Source organism: Ochotona princeps, chromosome 3 (assembly GCF_030435755.1).
Source record: "Ochotona princeps isolate mOchPri1 chromosome 3, mOchPri1.hap1, whole genome shotgun sequence".
Classification (NCBI taxonomy): domain Eukaryota; kingdom Metazoa; phylum Chordata; class Mammalia; order Lagomorpha; family Ochotonidae; genus Ochotona; species Ochotona princeps.
In genome coordinates, this window is record NC_080834.1 from 56677375 (window position 1) to 56699956 (window position 22582).

A 22582-nucleotide genomic window follows, 5' to 3' on the forward strand; every position below is an offset into this window, starting at 1 on the left:
CGAAAACAAACAAAATTCAATAGAGATACATTATGTTTCATCTTTGAGCAACACACACACACAAAATGTGTAGTTCAGCAGTGTTGGATTCAGAAAAGTACAAGTGCATTCAACGTTCGAGCTAAGCCATTATCTTTAATATAAGGGGCTTAGGAGGCAAAGTGAAAAGGCATCACTCAGAGCAGATATTTTGTCATCCTATGCTGCCAGCTTTTATTTTGTTTCACAGTAAAAAAAAATCGTATTATTTGGAGTATGATTAAGTAATCTCAAAAATATTATACTGCTTGTGAAAGAAGCATTTGTTCTGATTTTATTCCACTTACAATGTTTTCATTTTATGGTCTAGTGCTGTGACTCAGCAGGCTAATCATCCAACTTCAAGTGCCAACACCCCGTGTGGGTGCTGGTTCTTGTCGTGGCTGCTCCACTTACAATCTAGCCTTTCACATATGGCCTGGAAAACCAGTGGAGGATGGCACAAATGTGTGGGACCCTTCACACCCATGTGGGACACACAAAAGTGCGTGTTGGCTTTGGATTGGCTCAGTTCTGGCCATTGCAAGCATCTGGGAAGCAAAATAGTGGATGAAAGACCTTTTTTTCTTTCTTTTTCTTTTTAAATTTACCCTTGTAATAAAAGCCAAAAACTTAAAATAATCATATTCATTTTAATTAAGAAAATCTATATCATCTAAAATTGTCTCATATGTTTCAACTGTTAGACATCAACATGTGATAAACAAAAATATTTTGTATATGTTTTTGCAATTACTTTAATTCAAGAAAACTAATACAGAAAAAAGCATATGTTTCTGATTGTCTTATTTTGGACAATAAGTTTTAGTGGTCAGAGAATCTCTTGGTCCTTGATTACACATGACAAGAGGCTTTACTGTTACAAAACATTCTGTTCAGCTCATAGAAAATCTTGACACTACTCATGGGTTGCCATTTTTCTCGAAGTAGTCTAGCAATATTTGCCTAGGGTTAACCATGGCAGTATTCTATCCTAAGTATAGAATGAATGTTTTAGTCTTTTTCTACTGTTATGTAATAAAATGCTTGACACTGGATAAGTTACGGAGAACATAAGTTTTTTCCTCATATTTCTGAAAGCAGTGAAGGGTAAGACACTTTCATTGGAGTGTGGTGATGGATATTCTTTGCTTCCAAAATCGTGCCTGCTTTTTGTAAATTTCAGTTAAGAGAACATTGTGTTGTCACATGGTGATAGGAAAAGGGTACCCCTGCCAATTTCAAGGCTACTAATCCACTCATACTCACAGAAATCTCATGACTTAATGACACTCTACCAACACCCAGTTCTGTTGATTATGGTGATGATAAATTTACAACATGAATTTGGAAAGGACACTATCACTTATGTTAGCACATTTTCAGATTTTAGTACCTTATATACTAAATATGATGCATCTACAATGGCCAAATCTCGAAAAAGAGCATTCCCTGAAGCATTTGTGATGGAGATTTTTGCAGTGAATTAGTTATACATATATTGAGAAACTAATCTCTGGAAAAATAAAGCATTCACCAAAGAGTTTACATGCATGACATTGCTGCATCTGATCCAGCCTACTGCTAATGTGCTTTGGATGGCAGCAGAAGATGTTGCAAGGAATTGGGATCCTGTTCCCTAGCTGAGAGACCTGCATGGAGTTCTTGGATCTTGATCTTAGCTTGACTCAGATGTGGTTGTGCAGTCTACTTTAAGCATAGAGATAGGATCCTTGGGCCCGGCATGATGGCCTAGTGGCTGAGATCCTCGCCTTGAATGTGCCGGATCCTATTTGGGCCCTGGTTCTAGTTCCGGCAGCTACGCTCTCCAAACAGCTCCCTGCTTATGGCCTGGGAAAGTAGTCGAGGACAGCCCAAAGCCTTGGGCTCCTGCACCCGTGTGGGAGACCTGGAGGCAATTCTTGGATCCTGGCTTCGTATCCGGGCAGCACCAGCTGTGCACTCACTTGGGGAGTGAGTCATCAGACAGAAGATCTTCCTCTCTGTCTCTCCTCCTCTCTGTATATATGATTTTGTAATAAAAGTAAATAAAATCTTAAAAAAAAAAGGATAGCTTCCTCTGTCTCTTCCTCTTTCTTGTTGAGTTTTTCAAATAAATAAGTTCATCAGCCAATGGATAAAAACATTTTAGAGAAACAAAGATAAGACAATATACCAGAGATTTGGAGAAAATTGGAACAAGCACGGCAAGCTTGTCTTCAAAGAGCTAGAACCATACAATCAGCAATTCCTTTTGTAACCAAGAGGGATGGGAAAAGGGGAAAAATAAATCTGTTTCCTGTCCAGAAGGGTTTAAGATTAAACTAGCAAAGGCTGAAAGTCACCAAACTGATTGACAGAACTGATAAAATACAGGGCAGTGACTTTTGCAAATGTTTTCTGAGGGGATAATATTGATGATTTATGTTAGCTTCCCTTAGATTCCATAATAATGTAACATAGAAAAGGTGACTTCAACAAGACAATTTTTTAAAAGATTTACTTCGTTTTTGATTGGAAAGTCAGATAGACAGAGAGGAGGAGAGAAAGAGGAAGGTCTTCCTTCAGATGATTCACTCTCCAGGTGGCCAAAACAGCTGGAGCTGAGCCAGGAGCCAGGAACTTCTCTTCCGGTGCAGGATTCCAAGGCTTTGAGCCATTTTTGCTTGCTTTCTCAGGCACAATCAGGGAGATGGATGAGAAACGGTGCAGCCAGGGTTAAAACCGCTGCCCATATGGGATCCCGGACATGAAAAGTGAGGACTTTAACCACTAGGCTACCACACCGGGCCTAAGACTAGTTTTTTTGGTTTTGTTTTTAATTTTGATACAGTTTTTTTTTTAAGTTTTATTTTATTACAAAGTCAGATATACAGAGAGGAGGAGAGACAGAAAGATCTTCAGTCGGATGATTCACTCCCCAAGTGAGCCGCAACGGCCGCTGAGCGCCAATCCGAAGCCGGGAACCAGGAACCTCTTCTGGGTCTCCCATGCAGGTGCAGCGTTCCAAGGCTTTGGGCCGTCCTCAACTGCTTTCCCAGGCCACAAGCAGGGAGCTGGATAGGAAGTGGAGCTGACGGGATTAGAATCAGCTCCCATATGGGATCCCGGGGCGTTCAAGGCGAGGACTTTAGCCGCTAGGCCATGATGCCGGGCCCAATTTTGATACAGTTTTTAACATTAAGGTTTATTCCTTCTGACGATAAGGAAGAATTAATCTATGCCTGTCTCTTAGCTTCTAGTGACTAAATTGTAATCTTATGTTGGTTTATGGTAACAGAATTTCAATGCTCACATATCATTTTTTTACCTGTGTGTTTGTGCTCAAAAGTCTCTTTTTCATAAGGACAAAGTCATGTTGAATTATTGATCCTTTCACACAAACACAGTAATTTTAATTTTTCTATAGGGAAGTGATGACATGATTGGAAATGGATAAAAGTCACAAATGTGAGTCGTAGATCCAGGACAAGGCAAGCAGGTGACTGGAAGACAGCATTTTTGAACTAACCCCTCTTTGAGATGAGTCACCCATAAATCATAACATTGGTACAATTCTGGCGGCTTGACAGTATATAATCTTGTCAGAGAGTATTGTTTCTCTTGTTTACTTGTGATATATATGTAATTTTATGTGTTTTAATTTACTGTTTTATTAGCATGGGAATACCTATGATGATAACTTTCAGAAAGGAAAACATCCTTTCATTGGAAAATATCGAATTAAAAAAATGTATATAACCCAGGTATACATAAATATGAAACAACTTTCAGAGTTATACATTGCATTCACATATATTGTTATATATTTTCAGAAGTTGAATCCAGCAAACAAAAATAGAAAAAATGATTAGAGTCACAGCACACTGATAAAAAGTGATCATTTTTATTTTTTAATGTTTATTATAGTCTTCTCAAGTAATCTTCATCGACACATTGGTTATTCAATAACATGTTACTTCACTCTATGGTGCTATAAATATTTTGTTTTATCTTGATTATTGTCATTGATTTTATTTCATGGCTTTTCATTTAAGGGTTTGTATAGTGATTGTGTAAACGAGACAATCATACTCAGTTGGGAAGATACAATGTAGTATGTATCTCTACTTCCATGTCAAACATTGGCATCTGATGAAATTGCTGGATGTATCTTGACAATAGGATTCTGGACTGTCTAACATGGTCAGTATGAGCAATGTCAGGACACACTAAAATAGCAGAGTGATGACTGCTTATGAAGGACTATACAATTGTAATGATATGGGATAAATAAGTTGGCAGGAGGGAATTTGGGAGGAGGGTAGAGAAATTCCAGAGCCTATGGAACTGTACCATAAAACTAAAAATAAAATAGATGAGAGAGAGAGAAAAAGAAGTCTTTAGATATGTATAACCAGAGTGCTGGGTTTTTAATCCAGAGATACATTTGAAAAAGAAAAGCAATTATGCAGTATTATTATTTTTAAAAATCCAATGTAGAAGTACCTTTTATTTCAAATACAAATTTAAACGTATTTTAAAAAATTACTCCCAAAAGATAGGTTTCTCATTAGGAACTGGATTACTGAAAAACCTCCCAGAAGATAGGTTTTTCATTAGAATGTAGATCACTAAAGTATGAGAATTTTCAAATTCTAAGGAGAATACATATAAAGTAATTATCTGCTATCAGTAACTTTGAGAGAAAAATTATTTTCTTTAAATGAAAAATTATTATTTCACTGAATGTATCATAGTTTGGCTACAGTCAATTTTTAATTGAATGATAACATAGCATATGAAAAATGTGGGTCTTGCATAGTCTAAAGAAAGCATGGGAAAAACATCTGTTAAAACCCATTTGCTGTCTTATGATTCCATCATTCCTCTAGATCATGGGAACAGAATCTGTTTCTCAGCATTTTAAAGTCTGATTATTATGATTTTATCAATCAATCTAGAAAACTTAATTTGCTAGTTTATTCATTGAACTAACAATAGATTAATTTAAAAGTTAGAAAGCAATTTTGCAAGTGTGTATGGAAACATTAAACTGTTTAATAATCTCTAATTATATAAAAACTCAAAATGCCAATGATTTTCTTCAATCTACACAACTAATTCTAATGTATTTATTGTGATGTGTAGAACATGATGATCTTATTAGTAATATTTTTTTACCCTTCTCAATTACTACTCCTGCCCCTTTCTGCTATATTCCAGAATCCTTTTTTGTTTTCACTTTTTATTGCTTTATACATTAGCTATGTTATATTCACAGTTTAAGTGATATTGAACCTTTCTAAGCCATTCATGTTTTTTCAGGTTTAGCTCCTGTTGTTTTTGTCGTGAAAGCTGCTTCTATTCAACTTTCCTCTTCCAAACGCCATATGAAGAATCATTATCTCTGTTTTATCTCCTTTTACTTAATGCTGCAGCTTTTTCTTATGTTTTGTTTCCTTTTCAGTTATACAGTATAAAGTCAGCAAATATTGTATCAACCAGGTACTTATTATTTATATTAAAAACACTTAATCTGAAATTCCTTCTACTTAGCATTTTTCAGTAAAAACTGCAAGTCAAAGTTACTGGGTTGGAAAAGAAGAATATGAAAATGTATACTTGATATTCAGTTTTCAAATTTAAAAAAATATAAGTGGAATTATCTGGAGTATTTTAATGATCCAACTCTATACATGAGGAAAAATAATCCTGATAAAACACAAATACTAACCTTTCTTATTCTCTTAGCATCAGCCAAAGTAGTGCATAACACTTGGCTCAACAGTAAGTGCTCAATACACATTGTGTTGCTGAACACAAGTGTGCAATGATAGTGTTTTGACTCTCCTGAATCCCGCTGACCCCAGTGATGGCCGCCAGAGATCAGGCATGCCTTGGCATTCTGTTTGACAGTGAACAGAAAAAATAACAACTGATTAGGTCACAGTTTATTCAACACTGACTTTACTTTATTCTCTTTAATGGGCTTTGAGAAGCACTGTAGTGTAATCATTTTAACAATTAAAAACTATCTGTTAGGATAGGTCATGCTAATCTCATTAGTTTACGCTGAATCTTTCCGGATTTTATCACAGCAAAACTTTTCTACAAGGTCAGAATTCTTACAGGATCACCTTATCTAGCATCCTCAGCTATCTATGTTCCTGAGGAGGGAATAAATCTAAACGATCTATATGTAGATTACACTTCAGTGAGAATGTGATTGTATGAACATACTTTCACATTGTGTGAAAGTACAAGTTAAATGGCCACCATATTTATACCGTTTATTTTTACTCCACGTTGAGAGCCAGCAGGCCAATTTAAAAAGTGTAATTTGAGCCTTTATCAGCATTGGCCCAAATAATGACTTGTGACAACTCTATTAATGCTCAATGAAACACTATGAATTCCATTGAATTCTTATTCACCTGTATTCAATTCTAAACCCGAAAGCAGAATTTGACTCCTATAGGCAACTATGGTATCTACGGTTTAACTACTTTGTCATTCTGTGATTAGAAAGCTCTGAAGTCCATGACAGTGCTTTGAAACCTATGCATCGATCTTCTATAATGTGTACTTTCACAGATGGCACATGTACGTGGGTTTCAGGAATCCTTTGCAGCAAGTAAATTTATGGTTTGATTGAATTTTCTGTGAACCTTATGATGTAGCCTTGTAAATTTTGCCAAAATGGCAAAGACAATTACAGATATGGACCAAGTAAACCAGAAACATTTCAGAGAAAAGACAAAAATCCTAATTTATCAAAATCAGTAAAAGTATTACCAAGAAAATTTCACTCGTTAAAGTGGCAAATTGCTGTCATAAAAGTCAACCACACTCCTGAGAGAGATCACTAAATGTTAGAATGGAATGAATTGTAGAGACCTTCTTAATCAATGCACACTTCAGTGAGCAAATAAATATTTAATGCTATTGTGACCTATACATGATCAAACAACTAATTAGCTAGGGAAATCAGTCATGACAATATTCTCTTAAAAGTGTTCACATTTAAATTTTCATAAATTCATATTAATTAACTCTGATCTCTGAGTTTTTCATCACTGAGACATGGGACTTTCCCCGGAAACTGGAAATCAATAGCCGATCTTATTCACAGAGATCTCTATTCTTGTTGTCATTGACGGGCATTAACAGATGAAAATCAATAATATTGTACCATTATTTTGTGTGGTTAACTATCCTTCCCAAAGTAAAATGAAGAGAAGATGACAAAGGGATTAGAAAACAGAGAAATACCCTTTGTTATTTTGTGTGGCTACAAAAAAAGAATGACATCCAGCAAGGATGAATGTCCTGACTATATATTGAGTTCTGCCCTACATGGGAAATTACCAGTCAGGAAGTATAGTACGGGGCATCACCTCATGAATGTTTTCATGTAAAAGAAACACACTATCTATCAGTCAATACTCCCTTAGTTAAAGATAACCAAAAGGTAGTTCTGTTTTCCAATGTGGTGGGTAGGTAAAAACTTCCGTGTAGAAAGGGGCTCTGAAGGTCCTTTGATTGGACCTGATGAGCTGAATGAAAAAGTCAAACTCCCATTACATAAACAGTTTTAAAATCAGAGTTATTATAAATGAAAAAAACATGTTTTAAATAATAAATAATGAAAGTTAAACCAATTAAAACCAAGAATGTTACTATCACTTTGTCATTAAGTACAAAAATAACAGTAACTGTTTTAATTTCCTTTTATTGTTATCTCAGTGTTGAAGGTCTGCAATTGGTGTCTGCAATTTACGATTCTAACTGTGCAGTGAAAGGAAGGAAGGAAGAAAACAAGGAGGGAAAGGAGGGAAGGAAACAGGAGGAGAAGGAAAGAAGGAAATGAGGAAAGAAGGGAAGAAGATGAGAGAAAAGGATGAAGAAGAGAGGAAAAAACAGAGGAATGAAGTTTTCATTTTCACAAATGTGTTGTAGAATATCAAAGATTCTGATTTCTTTGTTATTGAGAAATTTGCTTAGGTGTGGAATTAAGTGCTAAAACCAGGAGTGTCTAGACAAACTGGATTGGATGATCATCGTACTTGAAGACAAGTTTAATGAATAATGCATTGCACAGAGAAACAGCATCAAGGTGTGCAAAATGTTTCCCTGACAGTTTCAGGTATATTGAAAGAAGACATAATATCCTTGGGGCAGAGACAAAGGACTCTATTTCTCAGAGAAACAGCGGTAATCAGAATACTGGCATTATCTTGCACTATTTTCTGAGTTCCAATCCCTACAGGATGATGTGAAAAATATAAGTGTTGCTGTACACACGAAGAGTTATGTTATAGGCAAGTGAATCTAAGCTTCGGGAACCCTGAATCTTTTAAACAGGTAATAGGCTTGCCTGCATTTTGTTTCACAGATAACTGTACTGGACAGTAAACATTTTTGTACATCTCTTTAGGAGAAGATACTATCACTATCTTTAAAAACTTTTTACCTACACACATATTTTTAAAGGCTAGTCCAGAACAAAGATAGTAAGCTTCTCTCAAGAAAAGACACACAGAAATGAGACAGACTCACAGATAAATTCTACTGCTAGTTTTTGATTTACAAAGTTGTTATAGAACACGGTGTACTGTGTTTAAGGGCTAATTTGCGGGATATTTGCTTTTTAAAGTAGTGTTTTTGCTATGTGTTATTTAAAATATTTTAAATAATATAAAGAACTATCAAAAACTCAATGAGCACATACAGACATAAAATTTTTTAAATGACTTCATTTCACAGTTAACTTTATATTAATGCACACATACCATTTTGGAAAGCAGTGATAGATATATTAATATGCAACAGAAATTCATTGCAAATTTCACAAAGTAAGGAAATTTGGACATATTTTAAGAGTGATGTGCCTAATTGAAAATACTCATCAATGCCAGTTTATGAAAATAATATGATATTCACACATTTTCATGTATACTACATATGTGCATATATACATTTATGCATACAGTATTAATATGAAACTCCACACAGGAGGTGACAGATACAATTTCTTTCTGATTCTAATTTATATCACTTAGCATAATGATTTCTTGTTGCAATGATCCTTTTACTCTGTTAATGTGATGTGTTGTATTTATTAATTTGTGTATGTTAAGCCATCCTTGTATTCCTGGGATCAATAGAGATCAAGAGTGCTTCTGTGGCTCTGTTACCTGCTGGGATTCAAGTTATAGCCATTTCTTCTTTGATAGACTAGAGTCTGGAGCTCTTTTAGGTGAGTGGAGCAATGAGTCAGCCTGGCACTATTCCAGCTCCTGAGGTGGAAAAATGACATCCATACTGGTTCAAGTGATGGGCTCATGGACTCCCAGCCACTGGCTAATTCCAGAGCTCCAAGAGTAGCACTAATGCCGAGTAGAGGATATGGTTCCTACCGATACTGTCTGAAACCAAAAGAATAACGTTGGCTAAGGGATAAGCAGAACAGGTAGGCCTGGAACACTTTCCAAGGCCTTCTTGCTGAACTGCGTTTCTTGAAGGATCACCAGGCCAAAGTCATAAGCTAATAGTGATATACTAGTCTTGGAGAGGTATAAAAACACCTGTCAGCTCTCATGGGTAGAACCGAAGCCTTGAGTCCTGAATTGAGCCTATGTGGAAAATAGGAACCCTGGATTAGAAATCCCAGGTAGCAGGAGTCACTTGATTGCATGTGGAACAAAAAGTTCAGGGCAAAGTCCTGAGAAAACACACTATATGTTGTACTTGGATGGGTTAAAAAAAAAAAAAAAACCTTGTCCAAAGTAAAGTAGAACAATACAGTGGAGTGTACTAGGTGCATCATGGAATTCCCAGGTAAAATTCTAAGTGCGTTTGCTATGTTGTCCTAGATAGGGCATGGAAATCCCAGCCCAGAGAGCCAAACTACATGCACTGGATAGTCCATAAAGTTCAGGCAACTATTTAAAAGAATTTAACTTTGTCTTGAACTAGCATTGCAGAGAAACTTTGGCTAATGTAGATGGCAGTTACTAGAGCTGAGTGGTATGAATCTTAGCATGCACACCCTTCCCTTGAATGGTCTGTGAAGTGGACTTTTTCACAGTCCACAATAAGCATGTATCTTGAGTGTTTAATTCTTCCATCCATGTGCATTATCCTGAATATGAGAATACTTCCAACTGCTGTTCAGATTCTACTTAAAAAATTCCCTGTTTCCTAGAGAGCTCTGAATCTCTGTAGGGCTAAACTCCGCTATAGCAAACATGACTGAGCCCCATTATGCACAGGTTACTTAGCAAACAGCTGTATTTTGAGTAATTGGTGGGGGAGGGGAAAAGAGAAGGCAGTAGAGAATAGAATGGTCCCCAAGTCTAAAAAGAAAAATCCCACCCATCATCTGTAGTCTTATGGACTTCACATCTCATGTGTCCTTTCTCCTGTTGTTTTGTGTTGCGTACAACATCGTATGGCCTTGGGTGTTGGTGTTGGCATTGCTGAGTAGGATTCAGTGGAACACGTGTGGCTTAGTCTGCCCTGCTAGGATATTGAAACATCTGTGGGGCCTTTTTGAGTAGGAGATACGCAAGAGTTTTTGTCTCCAAACACAGTGTGATCTCCAATAGCACTCCTTTTCAAGGTAGTGCCATCATGACACTGCATGTGATTGAGGATTCTGAAAGGGACAATGCTGGTTTGTTTTCAGAAATGAAGGATTTTATGAGTTTCCCGGGGAGTTCTCTTTAATAAGCTATTGATCCAAGCTGGCTGGATTTCCCTCTAGTGAATATTACATTCATAAGAGATTCATACAGATGAGCTTACCAGAGTTTCCTGTTCAGTTGTTCTCCTGCAGCAGTGATGATCCTCATAGGCCATGGGTCCTGAAATTCTGTCACTTATAATTGGCTTCACTTTTGTCTCTGGGTTGCTATTCACAACAGTTTCAATGTCCCCTTATTTTGCTCATGTTCTCTTCTTTAGATAACCTCCTTTACCAACAGCTTATTGAGTCCTCTCCATGTACAAAGACCCAGATTCCTTATTCAGTCTCATTAGAAGAACAACCATAGACCTTTCCTTTCGCACATTTTACCACAGTAATGGTGTATAAAAAACAATAAAATGATTTCTAGTGATGTGTGCATATTGTTAATAATGACTGCAAATCCTCTGCTTGCAGGCAGGTTTCATCATTTTTCTTTGAGACCACTTCCCAGAAGTTGAGCAAATGCTGGTGAAAGTATGGACTTGACATGTTCCTCAATCTCATTTGTCTTCTCTGTCAACCAAGCAAAATGCCTCAGGAATCTCACATATCTTTTTTTTTTAATATATATTTTGATTATATTATTTATGTATCTGTGGTGAAGGGGGATTTTGAGGGAGAATCTCCACCCAGTCTCCCACCCGCCCAAGGTCCCAGATGTGGGGCATGCTGAGATACTTGCTCAAGTGGTCTTAATAGTCTTCCAGTTATGGATCGCTGCCAGTCACATCCCTCCCAGCTCGATTAGGTCATTGAAGAAGCCACTGATTGTCACAGTCCATCATGGAGTCTTCGTTTGCCCAGTATTTCGCTGCCCAACGTTTAGCTGAGGTGGTTGATTGACCTGTTCCGTCCTCCGTCCTCTCTTAGCCAGGGCTCTGAGTCCAGCAGTTTGATTGGGGAGATCACCAAAGAGACTTAGAGGTATTCCCAGATCAGATTCCCGCATATTCTAGCTAGTACCGGTTCCGGCACAGTCCATCGCCACAATCAGCTGGTGGTTGCAATCACTGGGCTGGCTCCATTCTCAGTCCCGACTCTCACATATCTTAAGCATTAACATTGGTGAATACTGATAAAATCTCCATTTTGTCTTTTTCTCACCCTCAATTTTTCACATGATTTTACATGCATCATCAGACATATCTGTGTGTGTGTGTATTTACTTCATGCATTTCCTTTAATCATCTTTTCTTCTGTTGTTTTGAGTGCATCCTGAAAATATTTGGGATTATTTCAGATGAAAATCTTATCCTCTACCTGGGATTGACTAGCAAGTCCTGTTTTCACTACATCCATTTCTGTAATACTGAAGAGCTAGGATTGAGTCCAGAAGTTCATGGATGGATAAACTTATGTGGTTTCCAATTTATTTAAGATGGGATTTAAAATAGTCTTGAAATTTCAAGAACCCAGGATTTATTCCAGTTACTGATTTGTCACATCAGGTGCTTAATGATCTGCATTGTACATGTTAACATTTTAATCATAATTTCCCAGTTTATCAATTATATACATAGGAATGAAAAATCTTTAGAATGTATTTAATTTAGCATCCATTTGGGTAATAAATAAAAGAAGAGCCATTATTGTGGGCAAACGGATGCATGAGAAAGTATAATTCAAGGATCAACGATTTTATCAATGGTGTAGATGCTGCTGCTGCTCTTTCAGCTGCTAAAATCTATAGCTGCACATCCTTGTGATATGTGGAGAAGGTAGGGGTGCTGAGTGTTAATCTGCTTAGGCAACAATCTAATTGCCACTCCTTTCCAAGCAGTAAAGCTTCATTTGGAACTGACATTCCATCTGTTAATCTTGAAATTTCAGACAAACAAACGGAAAGAAATCAATCACCAACTCACAGCATGCTCCCTGAGTTTCAGGGATTCCTAGGAGGAGAAGAAATTGCGTGTGATCACCAACTTTAAACTGGAGTTCAATTACAAGGTAGGGAGGGAATAGAAAGAATGCATTCTCAGTGTAAACACATGTGGAAGTATTCATGAAAGAATTCCAAGTTCCATATTCAGTGTCTTTAAATTTTTGAAATTATGGAAGAAAACATCATTTCCATCTCCAGAGATGCACCCATTTTCAGTAGCTATGAGTACTGTCTGCTAACAGTCAGGGCTGTCGTCTTTTCAAGAGTTTCAGTGTTATACAAATGGAGGATACTGTATCAAGCAGCATTCCTTGGGCACTCCTCAACTCACACACATGGCCATGTGTCTGACTGTCACAGGATTATGAAAGCTTGCTCCCTCTGATATTGGGAGACCTGCTATAGTCGAGCAGCAGCATTCCCTGTGAGATAAGGGTTAAGCTAGCTTCTAGCAGATACCACACTTGCTGAGTTTTTCCACTCTGTTGTTCTATTTTTCTCACTTGTTTCTCCTAACTGCCCTGTTGCAATCAATCTATTCCATAAGAATCAGCCTCTCAGACTCCACTTCTGAATACGTAGACCGAAGACCTGAAAGTACCTTAGGATATAAGCAACGATGCTGTCATCTATTTTGTTATTTTTATCTGTTCTCAAGAAAATTATAATGTAAATTGTTACTGTCAATTGGAGTTTTCTCTATGCTAAGCAATAAGTTATTCAAGTATAACATTTGAATTTATATTTTGTAATACAGAGTAAAACAGTAGCTATATAAGCTGTAGAATAAATGAATAAATAAATGGAATACATATTGCACTCATTTTTGCATTATCAGAATATGTTTTATGTATTATGCAAAATAAATATATCTAATTTATGTCAGTCATTAGCAGCTCTTAATTACAACACCAATTTTAATGAGAAGATAGTTGATGAATGCCACTGAGAAAAATAAAATGCGCTAAGGCAGAAAAAGAGACACGTGTGTGTGTTTGTTGTTAGGTTTAAAATTTGTGTGTATGTGTGTGGAGGGGTGATCTAAAATGTGAAAAGGCAGAAACTAAAGTGTAAAATACCTTGACTGCAGAAGGGGAAGACAAGTTGGAAATGACAATGAGGCTCAGGGCACCATGACAGAGGACAGAGAGCTTAAGGTGCTGCAGAGAAATGGGCGAGGAGTTAAGTGGGCAAGAATAATGAAAGACTGACTGACTGATTTACTCTGGGTGATAAGGGGCACCGGGAATAGCTTAAGTAAAGTATGGGCAGACTCTATCATCTCCTAACATGTCTCAAGTTGCTGTATGTAGCCTAAACACAAGATCAGACATAAGCAAGTAAGTTAGTTCTTCAGGACACACATATAAAGGTAACTTGGATTAGTTTGGTGATTTTGAAAGTCTGAGAAATTATATTCTAAAGATATTATGAATTGAGTATTCAGTTGTATAAAAATAATCAAACAAAATTATTTTTCCTAAGCAGCTGTCTTGATAACTTCTTTAAGGAAGGCATTTGCTTCTGCTGGGTATCAGTCATAACATTTCTTGGCCTGTAGGTTGAAATACAGAGCTTAGTGGCTGACTGCCAGGATTCTAGGAAGAGAGAAGAAAATCTGCATAATGTAATGAGAAGAATTAGTACCTGGGGCCTGTGACTGGTAGGGGTTGTAAAAAGATTCAGGACTTTGGAGGAGGATGTGGTTGACAGAAAGCAGATTGCTACCCCAGGGATTCTTCCCTACTGTTTCCCAAATCTTCCATGTTCCTACAACATTCTTGAGGTGATCAAATTTCTTATGGCGAGGCAGCTGCTTCAATGCTGGGCTGACATCGAACGAAGCAGAGGAAACATTTGGGACAGCATAGTGTGGTATCTCCCAAGAGACTCCGGGTTAGTCAAACCTTAATGAACACTCATTGAACTGACTTCATTAGTCTGTTCATCAAATTGCTCATCACCAAGTACATATAAATCTCTTACATGACTATAGCTTAGTGACTCTGCTGTTAATATCACAGAATATATTCTACATGCCTCAATAGTACATATTTATTCCAAGAAGATGACATGGCAAAATTCTAATATTTCTGGTTCAGCTTTATATTGAGCTCACAATTGCAGCACTTTTACCCTTCCTGATTGCTCAGCCTGGGAATAAACTCTACAAAACTGAGAGGTAAGGGGAAGATTTTCCTACTGCCTTTTCTCTGAAAAGAACTATATATTGTGTTGAAATAAATCTAGATTTACACCTGACAGACATTTCATCAAAACTATGGTGTTGGCTGCTGCCAAACAATACCCCAAACTAGTTGGTAGCATTGCTATAGAATCAACAAACTGGGTCTGCTGGCCCCATGTACAGAAAGCTAATTGCTGACATCAGTGTGGTAGAATAAGTTAAATAATTAGTGCAAAGCACAGAGCAATGAGCTGTAGAGCTATTGATTAATTCCTGGGCTCGACAAAAAGTTAGGGGTAATGGCATTTTTAGATAGAAACTAGGGTTGAGAAATGTATGATTAGCTCATGGCCAGGTTTCTGCTTACTCGGTGGTGCTCAAGCTCTACCTTTCATTGATTGGCGGTACCCTGCTCTTACTGGAATTTATGATGACAAGTGAGCTAGGCAGTTGCCTTCTGGCAAGACCTGAAATTCCCTTACAAAATCCACCCAAGGACAATACTGATCATCAAGGTCCTTATCTGGTGATCAAAACTTGAAGAGGTCAGCAGGGTCACTCCTTCAAGTCACTGAATTGTTTTGGTAAAGGACAAGCAAGGCTAATTTATGCTAAGGGAAACTAGCAAGAGGCTAGGTTGTGCATTTATGTTGGAATGATTCAGTTTCAGCAGGAGGAGTAAGGGGCTTTCATAATTAAAAATGGTGAGATCCCCAGACACTGCATTTACAAAAATAATAATTTTAGAACTTGGTAGGCCACTGAGGCCTAAGCTCCTAGACCCAGTAGGTTGACAAACAAGCAGCAACAAAAAGGCTAGTTGAACATTTATTGCTCTGCAAGTCACATACATGGGACATTCCAAACTTTTATCATTGTGAACTTCATCAAGAAGCTTTTCTGCAGGACCTCATCCATTTTATCAAGGTTCATGCGACACTTTGAAAGTCTGCATGAGCTCTTGTAATAAGCAGATGACCAATGAACTGGACAGCTGGCAAACAGACTGACCTGACTTGAGACCCCTGCCCCCTCTTTGGACAGGCTGATCTCCCACTTTCTTCACCCCTAACAATAAACCATGCTCTTCTTTAACTGGCTATCTCCTCTCCTTCATGGAAGCATGAAAATCCTGAAACTTAATAATTGTTACTTTGGATTGTTCATTTGACATTTCTCATTACATCAGAATAGAATTTACTCAGACTAACACAAAGCAAAGCAAAGCACACACATAAACACACACACACATAAACCCACACACACACACAAGTTAAATTTAATGATCAGGAAAACAAGTTTTCATAATTTCTGTATCTTTGTACTACCCTGCAAGAAATAGGTGATATGGAAAAAACAGATGTTTAATGAATAGCCATATCTAACTGCAAAAGCCTGAGATTAACACATATTGAGCAAAAATAAAATAAGAAATTAACTTGGGGTCAGGACCATGGCTCAACAGGCTGATCATCTTCCTTCAAGCACTAGCATCCCATAACACTGTGGGTTCAGGGCTTGGCTGCTCCACTTCCCAGATGGCATTTTACTTGTGGACAGGGAAAAACAAGTATAGAACTGTGGAAGAACCCCTTGCTCCTGGATACAAATGAGCTCAGCACCAGCTATTATGGCTGTTTGGGAAGTGAACCAGCATTTGGAAGTCCTTTTACTCTTTCTTTACCTCTGTCTCTAAATATGGCTTTCCAATAAAATAAAAATAAATGTTTAAAAATAAGAAGGTAGATTAATTTCGAACTGCAATGGCTGTCAAGACATATGAATGAATTTATTCATCTGTACTATAGAACATAATGTTTCATATAGCCTAACAGTATATATTTAGATTTTATAATAGATCTTGATTATGAGAGGGAAAGAGCTCTCAAATTGCTTAATACAAGTTTTAAAGGAACTTGATATTGGTTTGCTTTTAAATAAAATATCACACTCTGAGGAAACTTTTGTATTTATGACATTTCCAAAGCAGCAGGTGGATGGAGTATGCATAAATTCCAGTCATGTTTATGTTTATTATCTCAGTGAAATCCAATATCACAATCACATCATCAAATAATGAGATTCAAGGAAGCATTATTGCTCAAACAGGTAGCTCAGTGGGATCAAAATAAATGTAAGAGTAAGACTATTGTTTTCCAATAATAGCAAGAAAGAAACAAATAATCTTGGTAGGGGGACAGATTGATATTCCATACAAATGGTTTTAATTTAAAAAATTGAAAGTCTTCTCTAGTACTTGTAAATTGATGTATCATACTTTGAAAATTACAAATGTAGCTTGAACCGTCCTAGGAAACAGCAGTATCATTTATGCGCTTTCACCCAGGAGGAGATTTGGCAGTTTGAGATTATTTCAGAAGCTTTAAGCAGTTATTTGTTTTCATATGAAAACACCAAATTTAATGTTTTTCATTTACAAAAATAACCTAAATCATGTTCTATTTATATGCACAGATACCGCTACTGTAATGAGTCATTCTGGTGACTTTTCTTGACCCAGAACCTTCCAATTTCTAGCTTTTTATCACTGTGTGCACCATGCTTCTACATTCTCCATACTGATTTGCACAGTGGTTCTACTAGCCTACACTCACACCAGAAGTGCACAAGAGTAACTCTCTCCCCATATCCATGGCAGCAGGATTGTTAGTAGCATTCTGAAAGCAGGGCAGCTATCCCACTCCTAGGAATATACCCACAAGAAATACAATCTGCATATGAGAAGGGGATCTGCAATCCCATATTTAACAGCAGCACAATCTACAATGGTAAAGACATGGAAACAATCCAGATGCCCATCCAAAGAGGAGTGGTTAAAGAAACTGTGGTACATCTACTCCATGGAATAATACTCAGTTATTAAATGAATAAAATTATACCATTTGCAATTAGATGTTTCCAGCTAGAGACCACTATTCTCAATGAAATAAGTCAATCCCAAATGAACTAATACTATATGTACTCTCTAATATAAGGAAATCATCATGCAAATTATTAGTTCAGTTTGGCTGCATCGCATGTGTTTTGATGTTTTTTTTTAATTTCATTTTCATTTCTTTCAAATACTTTCTTTTCATCACTGGGTCACGGATTACACGGTGGCATCATTTTGCCCAAGAGACTTTTGTTTCTTCTTTTTGTCACCCATGCGTGGTTATTCAGTGGCTCATTTTTTGTTTTTTATTTTGTTTTGTTTTTGTTTGTTTGACTCCATGGTGCTGTAATTTTGTTGTTGCTGCTGTTGTTGTTCTGATTCATACCAGTTGGTGACCTTATTTTGTGGCTTCTCATTTAAGGGAATGTATAGTGATAGAGTAATAGAGGCTGTCGTATCGAAATGTTGGGATACAATGCAATATGCAACTCTGCTTCTAAATCGAGATGGACTCCCAATGCAACTGTTGGAAACGTGTAGACAATGGGAAGTTGGACTGTCTGACATTGTCTGCACCAGCAATGCGTGGGCACACTTAAGTAACAGACTGATGGAATCATGACTCCTTATGAAGGGCTATAATATTGTAGCAACATGGGGAAAATCAGTTGGAGGGTAGGATTTTGGTGGAGGAAATCTCAGTCTCTACGAGATCGTACAATAAAATTTAAACATTCAAAATAAAAATCTAGCAAATAAAAAAGTTGTTTTCGAGAATTTCATTTACACATATATTTTTTCAATTACATATATGCATTATACACATATTTATTTTAAGTATATTAAATACAAATGATTGAAAAAATCATGACTATTGAAATATGTTCTACTGCTAATGTTTTATAAATATTTTATATATTTGTACCATATTTATGTGTAACATATTTGATACAAATATTTATTTGTGAATTTGGCTCAATATGTATGTACATCTACATATGAAAGCTTTGTAAAACCACATTAGTACATGTTTACTAATTGTTTTTTTATTTTTATTATTTTTGTTTATTATTATTATTTGTTTATTTTATTGTTTTTGTTTATTTTTGTTTATTTTTATTAAAAGTCAGATATACAGAGAGGAGGAGAGACAGAAAGGAAGATCTTCTGTCCGATAATTCACTCCCCCAGTGAGCGCAATGGCTGGTGCTGCGCTGATCTGAAGCCAGGAACCAGGAACCTCTTCCAGGTCTCCCACGCGGGTTCAGTGTCCCAAGGCATTGGGCTGTCCTCGACTGCTTTCCCAGGCCACAGACAGGGAGCTGGATGGGAAGTGGAGCTGCCGGGATTAGAACCGGCTCCCATATGGGATTCCGGGGCGTTTAAAGCAAGGGCTTTAGTCGCTAGGCCATGTGGACGGGCCCTACTAATTGTTTTATACTTTGTGACTATAAGTTATAGGTTTATACGTTGCATACATTTAATATAAGAGCTTCATATTTAACATTGTATTCTGTTGTGTAACTAAACAGTAACCTAGAAGGCATTTCTGAACACTAATCTTAGAAGTTTAGGAAATTTCTAAGGAACAACTAGAAAAATACAACAAGAGAATGTTGAGGAACAGAAGGACAAAATCTTCTGCAATGTTTTTTGCTGCTTAGAAAGTCTCAAAGCTGTCTCTGCTCTGTTCCACCTTCAGATTCTTTCAAGCATTGTGCTTGACCTGAAGTACCACCTGTTATTTCCTTTGGGATTGATTTTTTTCTCATTTGAAAGGCAAAGTTACACAGAGTAAAGAAGATGCAGAGAAAGAGAAAACCGAGAACCATGGAGATGGAAATGAATGGTTTTGCTGATTGACCAAAAATCTGAATATACTTAATACCAATTAGTTCAACAATTAAAAATGGATAAACCATCTGTGTTATGCTGTTTCACTACAATTGAACTGGAAAGCATCTTGTTTTTTCTTGATATCTAAATATCAGAGTGAGGTAACTTCTGATGCATGGCTTAACTATTCATTTCTTATTTTTTTAAAGATTTATTTATTTTTATTATGAAGTCAGATATACAGAGAGGAGGAGAGACAGAGAGTAAGTTCTTTCATCTGATGATTCACTCCACAATTGGCCGCAACGGCCGGTGCTGCGCCGATCCAAAGCAGGGAACCAGGAAGCTCTTCCAGGTCTCCCATGCGGGTGCAGGGTCCCAAAGCCCTGGGCCGTCCTCAAGTACTTTCCCAAGCCACAAGCAGGGAGCTGGATGTGAAGTGGAGCAGCCGGGATTAGAACCGGCACCCATATGGGATTCCGGAGCGTTCAAGGCGAGGACCTTAGCTGCTAGGCCATGCCGCCAGGCCCTTAACTATTCATTTCTGAACTGAAGGTAAAATTCTTATTATGTCACCTTTCTTAATCTCTGTGCTAGTATTAAGTTTACTTTATTGAAAAACAATGGCTGCAACACTAATGAGTCACTCCGGTGGTTTTTCTTGACCCAGAAACTTCCAGTTTCTAACTTTTTTTAAAAATTTATTTATTTATTTATTTATTTTAACATATGTTTTGATTATATTATTTATGTATCTGAGGTGAAGAGGGATATTGAGGGAGAATCCCCACCCAGTCTCCCACCCGCCCAAGGTCCCAGATGTGGGGCATGCTGAGATACTTGCTCAAGTGGTCTTAATAGTCTTCCAGTTATGGATCGCTGCCAGTCACATCCCTCCCAGCTCGATTAGGTCATTGAAGAAGCCACTGGTCACAGTCCATCATGGAGTCTTCGTTTGCCCAGTATTTCGCTGCCCAACGTTTAGCTGAGGTGGTTGATTGACCTGTTCCGTCCTCCGTCCTCTCTTAGCCAGGGCTCTGAGTCCAGCAGTTTGATTGAGGAGATCACCAAAGAGACTTAGAGGTATTCCCAGATCAGATTCCCGCATATTCCAGCTAGTACCGGTTCAGGCACAGTCCATCGCCACAATCAGTTGGTGGTTGCAATCACTGGGCTGGCTCCATTCTCAGTCCCGACTTGCACTGGAAATAAGGGTGTTGCAGTCCAGCCTGGTTCTGTCCAGCATGCACTTGACTCTTTCATCAACCAGTGGGGTCTGCAGCCCAGTCGGTGCGACCCACAATAACCGCCACTAGGCCTGCCCCTCACCCTGGCCTGCCAGAATACATAGCAGACTAGTCCAGTCTGTCCCGCTTCTCATATGGCTCCAGTACCTGTCAATGGGCATTGAAGCTTAGTTCCCTCCAACCAACTCAACTCTCCAGCCCTCACGAATATTGCTGAGTGCCTCTCCTTCTAGCCACCCCAGCCCCCCTCCTAGTTTTCATGCCCTCTCGCGGGAGTAGTGACCCAAGAGGAGGAACCCCACCACTTCCCTCTTGGGTCTCTCTCTGCCCCGGTTTATTATCTCTTTGGGTGGTTCTGTGGTTTGACTTGAGAGAGTTAGCTCCCAGTGCCAGCTTCTGCCAGCTGTCTGCGGTTAAGCCCAAACAACGTTCACCCACTCCAATTTATGCTAGAACCAGCAGGAATAGTCAGCCCAACCTGGCTTTTCCCTGTTCTAGTCCACGTGCGGCGCTCAGGTGTTGCAGCCCTGCCCAATCTGGTCTGTCCCCATCCCATCCCACTCTATCCAGTGAGAGTAGCTGTCCAGCGAGGGGACCAGCCCCTCCATCCCCCCGCTGCTCTGCCCTCTCCCTTCCTGGTTCTCACGCGTGTAAGCCATGTGTGAGCTATACATGGGTATGGACGAGCCATGGATGGGCTGAGTCATCCAGCAACAGGAACCAGAGTGGGGTGAAAGCCAGCCATGAAAAGCCACTGTTCCTGCTAGGACAGAAGGTGAACTGAGAAGGGCTGGCTCATGGACCCCCTGGTATGCGCAAAATAAGCGCAAGAAGTATGATAGGAAACAGCCCCGAATGGGCCATGGAAAGTTTCCCACTGGCATACATTTGGCATGGGTCAGGGGCGGACCAGGCTGAATCAGTTCATGTCATCCACTGGCAAACCCGGGCACCGGAGGAGAGTGTGGGTCTGGCCAGGTTCGGTCGCAACTAAAACTAGTGCATGATATGGAATTCCAGGGTGAGATTACCTGTACTGGATTAGAATGCAGCACCCAACCAGTTTCTAACTTTTATCACTGTGTGCTTCAGTATTCTTCTTCAGCCAAAGGGTATACCTTACTTATGCTAATTGTAGTTGCAAATTAAATATTTAGACATAGAAACAGAGGTCATTGCATATCAAAATACACTGCAACTGCAAATTTCCATTTTTGAGCAAGTTCAGACAGTGAGTCAGAAGCAACTCATGGGTAAGATGGAGTTCTTCCCTAACTCTCTTTCCCGCCATAGCTCTGATTCTATGGTGTATTAAAACTTGTAACAGGATTAGTTACACTATATTTGTAGCAGAGTAGGTTTAAAAAACCTTTGCCTGGGTCAAGTTTCTACATGCTTTAATATAACATATATAATATTATGCTAATTATATAAACCAAGTTAGAAATGAGTATTTGAAATTTATCAATTGAAGGTATACCATCTTTGATAGAATGATCTAGGAGAGGGCATTTGACATCATAGTTCAGACTCCCATATCACATTGCTTGTGTTCAAGTCCTTGCATTCTCCAAATTCCAGCATTCAGCATTCTGCTGATGATCATCCTACAAGACAGTCGGCAATGGCAGTGCTTAGGATCTTGCCTTCCAAGTAGAAGATCTGGATTGAGTTGCTCGCTGATGCTGTATGCAACCTTTTCCTGTCCTGATGATATGGACATTTGAGGAGTGATCTAGTAAGTGCGAGATCTGTCTCACTTCATCTCTTTCCCTCT